The sequence below is a fragment of the Vicia villosa genome, unplaced genomic scaffold, assembly GCF_029867415.1.
Source record: "Vicia villosa cultivar HV-30 ecotype Madison, WI unplaced genomic scaffold, Vvil1.0 ctg.000359F_1_1, whole genome shotgun sequence".
NCBI lineage: Eukaryota > Viridiplantae > Streptophyta > Magnoliopsida > Fabales > Fabaceae > Vicia > Vicia villosa.
Window position 1 is genome coordinate 170970 of NW_026705162.1, and position 13548 is coordinate 184517.

The following is a 13548-nucleotide window of genomic DNA, read 5'->3' on the forward strand; positions in this document are numbered from 1 at the left end:
TCTAACAATATTTTATAAAATATGGATTAGAAGTTGTTACAAGTCAATTCAAACACTTAGCCCTCACAAGCTGGCTCATATACTCTAAACCTTTAGTTACTCTTTGATTTACTTTGTCATAATTTCGTCTTATTCCCAAACAAACAACAAAACACCCATGTTTCTTTGTTCAATTGAATCGCTAAAATAACTTGTATTTCCTACGCAGTCCTCGAGATTGATACCCGGGATTATCCCCTATTATTACTACATCTGTAAAAATAGTAGACTTTCTATTTAATCGACCAGTCTCTGTTTTTAGAAGAAAAAAAATCTTTGAGATTTCTTTTGGAAAACTAAGATTTTATTTGATTTTTATTTGTTCCTGATTTGTAAAAAGATCTTGCAGTTGTTTCAGAAAAGAGAATATTAGATTCAAATTGAAGTCCAAGCCAATTCTGCAAGTATGAAGTATCTATAAAAAGAGACTTGGAAAACCCAGATGACCATGCTTTCTTGTAAGGAAAACTATGGGAGCAATAAGGGTTGTTGTTTTGGGAGTTCTTCGAGTCCTTTGTGTTTTCTGTTTATTTGTGTCACTCATGTATCTTCTGATACATTAAGGTGGACATGTGTTCTCACTCTTGAAGATTTTAAGTAGGAGAGTTGAGTGTTGTATAATTTTTTTCACCCTTCAAAGTCAAAAAGATTATATCAGCAGAAGTTTTTGATACATTGAAACATCCGAGGTTGTATAATTTGGTGAAAAACCACATGGTACACGGATCTTGCGGGTTGGCAAACCTAAAATGTCCATGCATGAAAAATGGAAGGTGTTCTAAGTTCTTCCCAAAGAAGTTAAGATGTGACTGTGGTTGATCAAGATGGATATCATGTATATAGAAGAAGAGATAATGGGCACTCAATTGAGAAAAATGGAATCAAACTTCATAGCGGCCATGTTGTTCCATACAATCCAAGTTTGCTAATGAAGTATAAAGCACACATAAATATAGAATGGTGCAATCAAAGTACTTCAATTAAATATCTCTTCAAGTACATTAACAAAGGTTGAAATAGAATATTCGTTATCATTGTTCTAACTAATAGCACATGTGAGGGTAATATGGATGAAATCAAACAATACCTATATTGGAGATATGTTTCCCCAAGCGAAGCATGTTGGAGAATTTTTTTCTTATTCTATTCATGGAAGAGAACTGGCTGTTGAAATATTTCTTTTTACTTGGAAGGAGAAAATTCAATGTACTACAAAGATTTTGAACAAATAGGAAATGTCTTACCTAAGGCAAGTGTAACTGAATCAATATTTACTTCATGGTTTGTTGCAAATAAAGAATATGAGGAAGCCAAGTTATTGACATATGATCAATTTGTGTCCAAATTTGTTTACATAAAAAAACAAGAACTTTGAAACTAAGGAAAATAGGCTACACAGTTGGTCGATTAATTTGGATCCCTCCCACAACAAGAGAATTGTATTATACGAAGATGTTACTAACTGTAGAGAAAGGACCAACCAATTACGATGATCTCAAAAATATTGATGGGTTTAAACATAAGAGTTTCTGTGAGGCACACTTTGTAATGAGGTTTCTACAAGATAACAAGGAGTTCGTTGAGGCAATAAAAGAGGCATATAATTGGGGTTCCAGTGTTTTTTTGCTGAAACTCTTTACCATGTTGTTATTAGCTTCAATGAATCGACCAGATCGCGTTTATATGATAGAATTCTTTATGAACAAAGAAGTTTGTCAATTAATCCAGGTAATTTGTAGGTTTATTATATGGTCTAATAAGTTAATTAATCTTTTCATTATATTGTTTTTCATTGAACGCTTTTTTCCCATTAATTTTAGAGTTGCCTCTCACTTTCGAAGAAATCCAACAATTGACTTTAATGGAAATTGAGAAACAATTACATAAAAATAGGAGGATCTTAAAAGAGTTTAAGCCAATGTTGTATCCTGATGAGTACGTGCTTGATTTCCTTGGAAATAAGGATCACAACAGGTAAGGTCGGTGCAGATTTCATACTACCCAAACCCGCACCTGAAATCACCACCTGAACCCGAATCTGAACCTAAAGGCTATTCGGGTTGCAAAATAACATCCAAGCCCACACCCATTGGATTCGGGTTTTTCATTCAAACCCGAACCCACAACAAAATACATAAAATATATTTTTCCTATAACTTTCCACTATATATATAAGCGGGTGTGATTTCGGGTGCAGGTTTCACACTACCCAAATCCGCACCCGAACCCGAACTCACTCAAATCGGATTTTCACCCGTTGACTCGGGTTCGGATGCGGGTGGGCTCCACGAGTTCGGGTCTTCCTGCCATCCCTACTAGGAAATCGGCTGACATACAATGAACGATAACACGACATTGTAGCTCAAAAAATAAATTCCAAGATTTGTTTAAGTCTTTAAATGGTACACATTTAATATGTCCATTTGTTTTAAATCATACATTTAACTTGCGAGTAAACAAGATTAGAAAACTATATACAACACTTAACTATTATAACATATAGAGAAACATGTTATGTGATTCCTTTTGTACAGTTGAAATTCACTTCACAAGGACACCCCATATTTTTGAGTAAGCAATTTAAACAAGGGAAGTACATTCATATATATATATATATATATATATATATATATATATATATATATATATATATAGCATCATTTGTTTTTCCCAAAATAAAAGTCATTACATGAAGTAAACATAGCTTTAGAAATTACCAGAATTTGAATAGTACATACAAACATCTTAACATAACCATCATAAATGGTGGATAAACCAACATGAGAAAAGTAGTGAAATAACACTGTGTGTATATATATATATATATATATATATATATATATATATATATATATATATATATATATATATATACACACACACACACACACTACATTTCTAGCCATAACAGACACCATACACATTAACTTTAACCCAAAATGAAATATTCATATTTGTACAACCTTCAAGAATGTTCAAGTTTAACCTAACCATCATACTCTAACATAAACCAACATAGAAGCCAGTAGTGAAATCACAAAATACACCAAGGTGATATCCTCCCAAAACAGACACCAAACACATTATCTTAAATCAAAATGACATCTTCAATTTTGTACAACTTGCAATCACTACGCCAAATTTGATATTTTGTATCGCCTAATATAATAGCACTTTTGAAGAAAGTGCTATTGAAAAAGAAAAAAAAGGTTAATAATAGCACTTTATCGTCGGGCGCTATCATAGGATGCTGACAATACAATTTTGATAGAACTTTGTGAAAAAATGCTATTATTAAACTTAAAAAAGATAGCACTTTTGAAGAAAGTACTATAGAAAAGGAAAAAAAAGTTTATAATAGAACTTTGTCGTCGGGCGCTATCATAGGATGCTGAAAATACGATTTTGATAGCACTTTGTGAAAAAGAAAATACTATTATTTAACTTAAAAAAGATAGCACTTTTTTGAAAATGCTATTAATATTCTTAACTAAGATATCATTTCCTTTAAAGTGCTATTATTGATTTTTATAAAATAAAAAAAAGGGTGACTTTTCATTTTTGTATTTTAATAAATATATAAATTCTATTAAAAATAAAAAACCACACTGTTAGGCTGGGTGACATTTCATATAGCTGAAGTTCATCAAATCGAATATATATACTAATTTTGTAATTTAAATATTTTAAAAAATAAAATAAAATTTTTATTTCTTGTATTATCACACTACAAATGATCTGGATTGTCTATTTTTAATTTAACGATTGAAAATCTTTTAACTTAAAAACATAGTTTTTATTCTAAACCGTCCGATCTTAAATTGACGATTGAGATAAAAAACTATATGTAATTGAGTCCATTTGTTACTATAGCCAATCCTAATCTCTCTTGTGACCTTATCATAGTTGAACGAACTATAACCACTTGAACCGCTCCGCCACCTTAGAAATTTCCCAAACCACCATGAATAATTCTCTCTTTTTGTCTTTGATCTTCATTGTCTCAGGCGTGCTATACTTTGTAGTTTTCCTCTAATTTCCCCCTCTTTTCTGCTACGCCTTAAAGTCAGTTCTCCTCGTCAATCTCCAAAAACTCCTCTCTCAGATCTACGAGGTTCCTCTCCAAATTACCTCGTTCATATAAGATCTATGTCGTTTCTTTTTCTAATCTATAATATTGTTTGATTTGTGCCATCTTTGGTGTACTATGTCTTTGATTTTTTGTCTAGGTTTTCTCATTGCGTCATCGTTAATTTGCTATTATCATGTATTTTCGAAAATTATATAGAACTTATAATTTACTCTTTGATAGCCTTTGATTTAATTGTTAGGTTAAAATTTATTTTTGAATTCATATTACTACTAGTTTGTTTTTATCATCTCTCTGTTTTTCTATTTGATTATTTCAGATGGTTGAGGAAGCTTTTGTGGTTTTCGTTTTAATATGAGGAAGCCTCCGGTTCGGCCATTATATTCCACTTGTTGTTCATTTCATCATACTTTTAGTGGAAGCTTGTACAAGGGAAGAAGTGTTTGGAATTTTATTTGATGCACAATTAATTTTGTTGATGGAAGATTCAAAGGTGCCTTATATACAATTGTTATAATGAATAACTTCAATTTTGAAGCATTTTAGAAATACATGAAAAACTATAGGAAACAAGTTGCTTACTTTAAAGTTTAGCTTAAATTTTGTGTTCAATTATATCTAACGTGAATTGATCTAGAGTCCTAGATTAATCATTCAATACATACAAGTTAAGTATTTTAGGTTGTGTTTATTGACAAAGTTGTTTGGATTATATAGAGGAAGGAAATGACTCGATAAAAGGAGGAACATTAAAGGGTCAATATTGTTGTTGTTGTTGCCTCCAATGTTAAAGGGTCAAATACAGTTGTCGTGGTTTTGAGTTGAAATAATATTTGTATGTTTGTGGTTTAATATTAGTGGTAAGGTAGTTTAAGGTGAAACCCTAAGCTATAAGCTGGAACTTCAATTAGGTGAAATTTTCCCAAATCCAATTTGTATGCAAAGTTTTAAGGATGGGTGTCTTTTGGTGATCAAGTTTATTAAATGAATTGTACAATTGAATTATTTCCCATATGAAAATGGTATATGCAAGACTCTCAATACTTTTGGATATTCTAGATGGAAAATGAATTCTCAACCTTGGGTGTAAGTTCAACATTTTTAATTCCTAGTTTTATTTAGAGAATATGACTTTTTGTTTTGGGATTTGGATTAAAGTACTCTTAGATGGAATGCATGCATATACAAATTTGGCTATGCAAATGCCCTCTTTTTTTAAGTACACTAAATACCCTATATATGTTATGATATTTGTAAACAAGAGGATTTGGTTTAAAATGTTATTTGGTATTGATGGATCATAATATATATGCAATGAGTAACTTAAAATGTTATTTGGTATTGAATTAAATGTAGCCTTTTGATATTTGCACACCAATAAAATGATAATGATTTTATGTAAAAAAAAAGAAGAAGAATAAGTGTAGCATATATTAGCGCTTTCTTTGAAAGTGCTATCAAACATGAGTCATATATTAGCGCTTTCTTTGAAAGTGCTATCAAACATGAGTCATATATTAGTGCTTTCTTTAAAAGTGCTATCAAACATGAATCATATATTAGCGCTTTGTTTGAAAACACTATGAAACATGTGCCCTTTGATAGCACTTAGTTTGAAAGTGCTGTCAAAATCAAATCAAAACACACACAAAATGCATACTTCAATAGCACTTTAGAAAAAACGCTATTAAAAACCGGTACTTTAATAGCATTTTTAAAGTGCTATTAAACAAGAAACTTTTACAATAGCGACGCGGTTAATAACACTTTTAAACGCTATCGAAAACAAAAAAGTGATGATAAATAGCTTATTTGGCGTAGTGAATACAACTCCAGGTCTAGGTTGAACGATTCCGCAAAAACATTTGTAGGGTTTTAGGGGGATTCAACAATGTTAAATCCACAACATCTCCTTTGTTCAGTCGTGTTGCTTCGCAAATGCATACCACGCCTTCCTTATGTATTTTTCGAAACTGTCCCTCTTTGCTTGCAATATTTTACAGTTGTACCAATTGCCCTTGTCGACATTAAACATTTTGATTCGTCTTGGATGCGGCAATAAGAGATGATCAGATGCCTTTCTTGGAAAGTACTGCAACAACATATGTTGTTTAATAATTTATTTAGCTGCAGACTTCACTTTTAAAACCCAATGGAACCCATGATTCTTTGTGAAACCCTCATTAGTGCATGAACTGCTGTTTGTGAAAGAAGATCCATCACTTGAGTCCTCTGAGTAACTATTATCGCTCTCATCATTGTAAAAGACAACAACTCATAAAAAACCCATCAAAAAGTTAACAAATCAACTCAGCTTTTCTAAAGTATGTAATCACAATCAATATTAACAATCTGCTTTCACACTACAAGTTTGAATAATTACATTGCGATAACGGCATCATGCAATCAAGTATTACAATCCAATGAAACTGTTTTTGTTGCCTGCAACAGGTTGAAGCCTAAAAGCAATCCCTAAAGGGAGATTTTGTTGCATTCAAAAACTACATACAAATCGGTGTCTGTTTGAGAATAAAGGATATATTGCATGTAACAAATTCAAAGAAGCAAACATCATAAGGGAGACTTTGTCTCCTGCAATACCGTAACACAAAACATAGTTCAGACCCAAAAGAATGTTCTCTAGTCATTTAGTACTACACAGAGATGAATAACACTTAATTGTAACATACTTGCTTCAAGATGAAATTGAAATAGGTTGCTTCGAAGTTCCGCTTTTGTCGCCTATTGATCTTCTAGAAAATGCAAACATAATGACTCTTATTCACTTTTACCTGCTGTTTAGATTTATTTGGTGATAAATTTCCTTTTAAGTGCTTCTCATATTTAACCTACTGTGACATGCAGTGGGCCAACTATTATTATTTCCTGTTTGCTTCATATTCTACGATGGCATGTTTTGCTATTCCCCCAAGTAATGACATTAACTATTGTGACATTAACTATTCCCCAAATCATTTTGCACGTTTTGCTATTTTATGTTACCTATGTAGCTTTTATGCATAATAAAATATGCATAAGCTTTATATTACGTAAAATATGCATCAGTTTTATTTTGAGTTTATGTAAATAAATTAATACAAAGCTAGTAACATTACAGTATATAAGATTGTCAGAACATGTTTAATAATGCATGCATAATTTTTATGAATGACATCACTAACATCTTATTTTTTTGGCCATTTTTAGATGAACAAATGCAAATTTTTAACACAATTATGCATGTTATTACGGAACAAAATGGAGGTGTGTTTTTTTATATGGTTACAGAGATACTGGAAAAACTTTCATGTGGAACACACTTTCAGCAATATTGCATTCCAATCATGATATTATTTTGAACGCCGCATCAAGTGGAATAGCAAGTACCCGAATGAAAAACTACACATTCTAGATTCAAAATTCTTGTTCTATGTCTTGATTCATCTATTTGTGACATTCCTAAAAATTTGAACCTTGCAGGGTTGTTGCAAATAACTAAGTTAATTATATGGGATGAGGTGCCCGTTGCAAACAAATGGTGTTTTGAATCCCTTGACAAGTCATTGAAAGATATTATAGGTATTAGTGAAAAACCATTTGAACAAATATTTGGAGGTAAGGTTGTTGTCTTTGATGGTGATTTCAGACAAATTCTACCAGTTGTACCAAGAGGAACTGGGTCCGATATTGTCCATTCAACAATAAATGCCTCTTATATTTGGGAATGTTGCAAGGTTCTAACGCTTACAAAAAATATGTGTTTGGTATCCAGATCTATCTCTAACAATGCTGAAGAGATTGAAAGTTTCTCTAAATGGATTTTAGATGTTGGAGACGGTAAGCTCTCAGAATCAAATGATAGATATGTTGTAATTACTATTCTCCCTGAGTTACTTTTATCAGATTTTGTGGACCCCATTGAGGCGATTGTTACCAATACTTACCCTAACATCCTTGAAAATCTCACTAATCCTGATTACCTTCAGAGTAGAGCTATTTTGACTTCCACTATATAGAATGTGGATTTAACCAATGGTTACATTACTAATCTTCTTCCAAGCAACAAATAATTATGAGTTAATATCGAACATGACTTTTAAAAGCTTTATTTTTATAAATATGTGACTAAAATATAATATGTTTTTTTAAGTGATGAAAAGGAGTATCTAAATAGTGATTCTATTGAAAGATCAGATGCTAATGACAATGACACTTTTGAGCAGTTGACACCAAAATTCTTAGGTTGCTTGAAAACTTCTGGTTAGCCAAATCATTCTATGAAGTTAAAGATTGACACAACCATAATGTTGATAAGAAATTTGGATCAATTAGAGGAATTATGCAATGGTACAAAATTGACGGTGACAAGGCTAACAAATTATGTCATCGAGGCTAAGATTATTTCAGGTACCCATGTTGACAATGCTATTTACATACCTAGAATATCTTTGTCTCCTTCTCAATCACCTTGGCCATTCAAGCTTATTTGGAGACAATTCCCCATAATTGTTTCATTTGCAATGACAATAAATAAATCTCAAGGGCAATCATTAGACTATGTTGATTTATATTTGCCGAAAGATATCTTCAGCCACAGACAACTTTATGTTGCAATGTCAAAAGTCAAAAGCACAGGTGGTTTGAAAATCTTAATCCATGACAAAGACAAAACACTGTTATCTCAAACAACAAATGTGCTTTTCAAAGAAGTTTTCCACAATGTTGTTTAGGTATTGTCTTTCTTATTTTTCTAAATATACTTTGTCTTAGTTTTTTTCACTGCAACATAACTTTGTATTAGTACCCTTACTATGCTTATTTTTTAATAACACTTACATATTAACCTAATATGCTTGGTTATAGTACTTCCAAAGTATCCCTGTGGAAGCATTAAAGTATTCCTTCTAACTTTCAATACAAATATCTTTGAAGAACAAAATACATATTTACAACGTTGTTAACATTTAAATAATTTCACTCAACTTTTTAGTTAATGACTATATCTAATGAAATTCTTTACTCTAACTACTACTATTTTTTTCTTTCTTTTCAGTAAACTTTTTGTCTGCAGTGTCATATATTATTGAAGACACATTTTAACTATGTATTTGACATTGTCATTTTGTATTGAGTTTAAAGATAGTGCACTGACAGTGTAAACCAACTTTACACATACAACCAATCAAAATCCTTACACTTACCATGTCATATTAGTTTTTTTAACTTAAAATTATATTTTAATTGAATACATGGTTGTGATGGGTTGACAGTATAAAAATATTTTACACTGTCAGTGCATATCCTTTTTTCTCTTTTGTATTTATACTATCGTATTATATATACAATTTTTGTTTTACTATTCAATTTGTAGTCCATATGTAAACATTCACTATTTGATTTGTGGTTTCTATGTAAGCATTCATCACAAATTTCTATTTTTTTTATTGCTTTACTAATATACTAGTAACGTACCCGTGCGTCCGCACGGGTATACAAAAATTAGTGTAGCATTATTTAAACGTTATGAATAATATGAATAAAAGTAAATAACAAAAATATTTATAGAATTGAATATTAATCGATAAGTTTAAATCTTACTACATCAAAATAATAAGTGAAATAAGAAGGCAAAAACATTTTTGACGTATAAAAAGTGAAATGGAAGAACCTGCAAGAAAATAAAATGACGTTAGGATGAACAATTAATAAAAGAAGTAATATTATGAAATTGAAACTGAAATTGCATTTAGAAATTTAAGTAATGTATACCGTTTAGATGTTTTGAAAAACTTTGTTGAATACAACATTTGTGAAAATAATAACCATTGTCCTCGCACGGGTAAATTTATTTGATATAGTATAAAATCTATTTAGATACAAATATAAATTTAAACCATAATTTTGAGATGAAATTGCAAATTCCCTTGATGGAACAGAATAGATAAACTTTGATGGTTGCTATATGTTATTGAGATTTGCTTTTTGATGGGTTTTGCCATATAACTGTTATAGTAATTATATTGAAGTAATGTATTTTAAAAAAGAGTATGATGATATCAATATGTAATAATTTATCAATGAACCAATATAATTGCTTCTATAAGTGATGATGATACAATTTAAAAAAAGAGTATGATGATACAATTTGCTTTCTACTTTTCTTTTGTGCGAGTCAATATGCATTATCTTATGTAAATTTCAGCACCTGTCGGCTTCAATTGGCTATATAGGACTGTTTCCAATTCTCAACATGTATAGCTAGGACTTCTTTCACCATACTGTTTAGATTCAACTATGTTCAAATATTATTAGTTAGTGTAAAATATAACTTTAGTTACTTTTTCTTCCTGCCGTCAAAATACTTGCTCAATATCTGTCCGGCTTTGTGCTTGTATTTTGCACCCCTTTAACATCTCTATATTGCTGTTAAATATTTTAAAATAATTTCTTAGGACATAATTTGTCTTCTAAATATGTATAATGGTTCATATTTTATTATTTGGATAAAATCATAATTACGTGAAAAGAATATATAATATTCAAATGGACAAATAGTAGTGTGAAAGCAACATGGAGTCAAAATTCTGCAAAACGTTTACGGGGTAAAAATATAATGAAGAAGACGTGAGAAATCAACCACATTTAAGTTATTTAATGTCCTAAGATGCTTCATATACTTTGCTTTAGCAGAGGTCACTGCTGTCTCACCAAACAGATTATTTTTTGATGATGCAAGCAATCAAATTATAATAGCATAAAAATAAATAAATAAATAAAACTAAACATACTTTTAAAAAAAATTAAAGAAGAGACCACCAACACCTGGTTTATTCAAAACTTGGGATATGAAAGTGCAACCATCCAAACAAACGGTTGGACAAAACACACCTGCTCTGCCAGCTAACTCGTGATTATTATAAGCGACTATAAGATTTGAAAGAGTTTCCAAGAGTTTAATGTGACATTTTGTCTTAAGGAATGAAATTTGCAAGAGTTTCCATAGTTCAATGCTGCCTCTATTTGTTCTCATTATTAGCATGCTGTAAATGATTAAAAAAAGTTAAACAAATCAATTGGTTGTCACTATCAATATGAATACATTTTGGGAATGGCTTCAGTGACTTTCCCCTAGCCATGACTTGGTAACTTTAGTTAACTTTTTAAGATAAATGAATTGTTAATGTATATTTAATTCATGTGAGAGAATATTTTTTAACCAAAGTTGTCAAAGTTATGTTAAATCAAAATCATTGAATACACTTGTAGACTTATATTTTCTACATGTAGTTTATATTAGGTCAAAAACAGTAGGAACAAATAAGATCATAGAAACAAAGCAAAAAAAAACACCCGTGTACTAAAGTTTACAGCATTAAGAATACACTTGTAGACTTTTATTTTCAACATACATGTGTACTAATATTTTTTTCACAGCATTAACAATGGAACAAAGCAAAAATTAATCCAGACACATGTAGTTTATATTTTCAATCTCTAATATTTACACTATGGAATGGAAACAAAGATTGTTAATAGTTTGTAAGAACTTATTAATTAAAAAGACTTAATTTTGGCACAAGCAGTATGAGTCAATCCATTTCTGTTTAAACCGTTTCTGCTAGAACAATACCATAGTTTAAAAGAGCTAACATGACAGGGTGCTTGAGGTTTTTCCTTTCATGTGGGTTTTCCTTTCGTAGCCTGAATAACAACAACAACAAAACAAAGAACTGGACACATAATATTCAACATATAAAATTTATTAATGTAATTAGTGATGAAGAATCTAATTGAAACCTTTGTATGAGCCTTTATTGTCATATATTGTGAAATTTCTTCTTCTGTGATTAAATATATTGACTTCCATTAGTGGGTAATCAAATTTGATAAATTAAATTTGATAGACTACATATCAATATAATCAATAGATAATATAATTTACCCTCTTTAAATCGACATTACATGTCAATCTAGTCAACAGATTACATGTCTCACTCAACTTCTAAACTATTCCCTTGGTTTTTCTAAGCAACATCTTCATAACTTCTTCATTGCATTGGCATGACAGGAGACAATTATATCCTGAAAAAAAATTACAAAATATAAAATAAAATGGGGTAAAAGAAATAAAATAGAGACATTAGATTTTATCGGCGCCGTTGTGATGATTCCCGACGCGGTGGATATGATTCGAGACGCGGTGATCGTCGGAAAAAATGTTTTGATTGTGAAATTTAATTGTGGGTTTTGTAGAGAAGAGAAAGAAGAATATTTGTATGGTGATAAATAACTGAAAAATGACTTGTAGTCGTCGAGATTTGACTAAGAAAGTTTGTAAATTAGAAAACAAAATGGGTGTAAAACAACACCAACATACCTTGATAAAAGTTGAACCGTGTTGAAGAACAAAAACTGAAACATTGGAAGATGAAAACAGAGTGAACAGAACATTAAATGATTAACAAAAATAACATCAGAACACCGTGGTTAACAAAATGAAATGAATAACAAAGATGAAGAGCATGCGAAGAAGGAAACATGAAGCAACAAAGATAGAGTAAATGAAGAAAATATGAAGAGTAGAGCCTTGGTGAACATACTTTGGGAAGAAGTAGAAGGTGAGAGTTTTCTTCCTTTCTTCAGGTTGAGAGTTTTCTTCCTTTGAGTGTTTCTGAGAGAGAGAGAGGGTGGGAGAAAGAGAGAGTGAAGGAAATGAGAGAGAGATGCTTGTGTGTTTTGAGAGAGAGTGAGCTTTCGGAGAGAGATAAAGTTTTTGGAAGTCAATGAAAGTACCAAAACAATGGGCCAAAGTGAAAACAAAAGATATGTTGTGAGTACTATTGATTGTCCATTGGTTTAATACAGGTGGTAATATGAGATAAGTTGTAAGGGTTGGAATTATTTCTTGTTTATGATAAGACAAATATATCCTTTTTGATGGGTAAATTTTAAAATAGAGAAGGACATTTTAGGGAGTATGGTGGACTTTTCTAATAATGGCTAGATAGTTGATTATTCACTTTAAGAATTCTCTTACTCGTACTTTTAGTTTAAGATAAAAACATATTTAATTTTTCTAGTTGTAAGTCATCTAAGACACATCTTTTACTCCATCACAATGACAACACATAAATACATGATAGTTTTAAAAACATGAAGACATCTAGGATAAACATCATGATCATACCGAATCATCCATGGTTTTTACGGGCCAATCATCCAAAGAAACATTTGAATTCTTGCATGGCCTATAAGTGAAAAATTAAAAGGATAGTAAACATTTGACCTCTCACCTCTCCTATAACAACCGATCATGCTAAGCCAACTCAATAAACAGTTAAAAAACCATCATTGAAAAATTTCCAAACAAAATAATCATATCAAAACCAGAAGAAATACTGACGTTTGATACTTGCATT